The sequence below is a fragment of the Theobroma cacao genome, unplaced genomic scaffold, assembly GCF_000208745.1.
Source record: "Theobroma cacao cultivar B97-61/B2 unplaced genomic scaffold, Criollo_cocoa_genome_V2, whole genome shotgun sequence".
In the NCBI taxonomy this organism is placed as follows: domain Eukaryota; kingdom Viridiplantae; phylum Streptophyta; class Magnoliopsida; order Malvales; family Malvaceae; genus Theobroma; species Theobroma cacao.
Window position 1 is genome coordinate 211317 of NW_017234718.1, and position 3808 is coordinate 215124.

Below are 3808 nucleotides of genomic sequence, written 5' to 3' on the forward strand. Positions count from 1 at the left end.
TCATAAATAATTTTACTGGATCTTATTCCTACTTTGGATAAGGTATATAGTATGGTGTTGACCGAAAAAGCACAAAGAAATCTACTGATACAAGGTCAACCAGTGTTAGACTCTTCTGCTATGGCTGTTGCAACAGATGACAAGAAAAAGTTCAAGAAAGATGTCATTTGTTCTCATTGCAATAAGAAAGGCCATTTAAAAGAAAAATGTTTCCGATTGATAGGCTTTCCTGAAGATTTCAAGTTCAATAAAGGAAGAAATGCATACAAGAGAGACAAGGCAGCAAATAATGCTACACTTATTGAAGGGAAACAATCTGTTATGGAGGGAAAACAGCTTGCACAAGATGATGAGGTTGTTGGAAATATCTCCATGTTCCAGATGTCACTCATTCAGCAGCAAGTCAGCAAGCTGATGAATCTCCTAAATGAAAGTGGCATTAACATTGATGATGGTAAAGAAAATCCTACTGCCACTCAACAAAGCAAACATTCTCTGGTCAATTCTACATTTGCAGATATCATTTCTGGTCTCATTTGCTTCAGTAATTCTAATAATCTTCCTTCCAAATATTGAAATGTGAATGCTTCCATGATTGAATATAATTCTTAGATAGTAGATACAGGGGCAACTGATCATATTTCTTATACTTTGAACAATTGGTTTCTGCTAAGCCTGTGTCTAATTGTTTTATGCAACTTCCAAATAAGGCTAGAGCTTTAGTTTCTTACATTGGGACTGTCAAACTTACCTCATCTCTCACCTTGAATAATGTCTTGTGTGTACCTAGCTTTAAGTTTAATCTTCTTTTTGTGAGTAAGCTTACTAGTTCAAAAACAAATTGTGTCTGGTTTATTGATGAAATATGTGTTGTCCAGGACCTGAATTCATACAAGGTGACTGGGGTAGCTAAAGTCACTGCAGGTTTATACTTCATGCAAGTTAATGAGGATGACCAAGATCTGTCCAAGTATAGTTTCAATAAAATCATTGATTTTGCCAATGTAACTTCAGTTTTAGCCTAGTTACACCTTCCAACTTTGATTTGTGGCATTTTAGATTAGGTCATGCACCTTCAGAAAGAATAGATGTAATTCATGAACATTGTCCAGAAGTTCAAGGTTCAAAAAATTTGATTTGTGAAGTTTGCCCTATGGCCAAACAAAGAAAAACTCCATTTCCTGTTCATGTGCAAACCACTTTTAATCCATTTGAAATTGTGCATGCTGATATATGGGGTCCTTATGCGATACATACTATTTCTAATCAAAGGTTTTTTCTTACTCTTGTGGATGATTTTACACGTTTCACATGGGTGTTTTTGATGAAATCCAAATCGGATGTTTCAACCATTATCTCCAACTTTCATAATTTTGTCAAAACTTAGTTTAATACTTGCATAAAAGTTTTGAGGACAGATAATGGTAAAGAATTTGATTTATTGAATTCTATGCCAGGACAGGTATTGTTCATCATCTTACATGTGTTGAAACTCCTCAGCAAAATGATCGGGTAGAAAAGAAGCATCAACATATTTTAGTAGTAGCTAAAGCCTTACTACATTAGTCTCATGTTCCACTTCACTTTTAGGGTCATGTTGTCCTTACTATCATTCATATTATCAATAGAATGCCAAGCAAAATTCTCAATAATTTTACTCCATATGAGCTTCTTTATAGGAAATCTCCATCTTATGCTCATCTTCGAGTGTTTGGTAGCCTATGTTTTGTTTCTACTCTTAGTCAACATAGAAAGAAATTTGATCCAAAGGCTAGTAAATGTATATTTTTAGGTTATCCTTATGGTGTCAAAGGTTATAAGGTGTATGATCTTCTTGCCAACAATATTCTAATATCCAAGAATGTAGTCTTTCATGAACATGTATTTCCATTTCAATCATTGGGGGCCAATTCCTATGATCATGCATTCTATCAAACACCTCATGTGCATGACACAAATTTTGATTTTTTGGATGCTGTACCTACTTCATTTCCATCTTCCACATTTCCATCTACTTCTACACCTTCATTACAATCTCCTACATCCTTGGATAACACAGGAACATCAAATTTAGTTGATTTTGCTGAAAATTCTAATGACCAGTCTATTTCTAACAAAATTATTGACCCTGTAGTTGACTTTTCTGATTCAACATTTAATGACAATACTTCCAATCCTATTACATCTATCCAACCTAGAAGAAGTGACAGACATAGAAAACTACCTAAGTATCTTGAAGTTTATCATGTTGATATTCTTAATTCTTCAAATTCTATCACTTCTCATCCAATTACTCATTTCTTATCTACTACTCAATTATCCCCTACACATAAAGCCTTTACTGCTTCATTATCACATATTCATGAACCTAGTACTTATCATCAAGTTGTTGAACATGCTCGTTGGAGAAAGGCTATGGTTGTTGAACTAGAAACTTTAGAGGATAATGGCACATGGAGCATAATTCCTCTACCCACTAATTCTAGTTCCATTGGCTCTAAATGGATTTATAAGGTCAAAATGAAAGCAGATGGTACTATAGAAAGGTTCAAGGCTCGCTTGGTTGTCAAAAGTTACAGTCAAGTTGAGGGTTTCGATTATCAGGAGACATTTAGTCCTGTTGCAAGGCAATCTACTGTCCGAGTGTTTCTAGCATTAGCAACTACAAAAGGAGGGTGTTTAACTCAGCTAGATATCAACAATGCTTTCCTTAATGGGGATCTTGATGAAGAAGTGTATATGTCTTTGCCACAAGGTTATCAAGTCCAGGGCGAGTATCCACCTGATACTAAGCTTGTGTGCAGACTGCATAGGTCTTTGTATGGCTTGAAATAGGCTTCAAGACAATGGAATGAAAAGTTTACAACAACACTGGCACAGTATGGTTTCAAACAATCTTTATCAGATTACTCATTATTTACCGTGAGTACAGAAACTGGTGAATATTCATAGCCCTTCTCGTTTATGTTGATGACATAGTCATTGGCACAAGTTGTAAAGCCCGACCTTATAAAATACTATTCATGACATACATGTGATGATAGCATGATTGCATGCTAGGAGAGTCCCGAAAAATTTACAAAAGTCGATATTGTACCTAGAGGTACAACAAAGTTGATTTAATCCTCGAACTAGATCAAATAGGAATTTTAAGGTGAAATTAAGAGTGTCACAGTCCAAGGATAACTTAAAATGGTAATTCGGAGTTTGAGGATCAATTTGGAGTCAAACAGGAATTTTTACCATCTAGGGGCAAAATGATCATTTGCCACCTGGAGACAAAATGGTAATTTTAGAAAAGATTTATTTGTCCCCATTTGACTTATTGGAGTATAATTTGACTTATTGGAGTATGATTTGAGGCTTAGAAGTGAAAAATTTTAATTTCGGTATAATTTAGAGTAAAAAGGTAAAATGATAATTTTGCCACCCCAAGGGCAAAATTGTAATTTTCCACCATCAGGACATTTTTTCCAGCACATGGTCTTCCTTTATCTTCATCTTTGACCCTTGACTAATCATGTAGTGGAGATAAAATGTTTAAAAAGTTTTAAAATGAACCAATAAGAAAATGCCATGTATCAAGCTTAGGATATTTTATTATTTAACTAAAAAATCGGCATAAATCAGCCCATTACTCTCCAAATATTCGGCCAAGCAAGGAAGAGAGAGAAAGAGAGGAAGAACAAACCCTAGGTGAGGAATTTCAAGAGAAAAAGTGTGGAAAATCAAGGAAAACAAGTGAAAAAGGTAGGATTTTTCAACTTAAGCTTGAAATCCATTTTCCTTAAGCATTTCTCCTTATTTT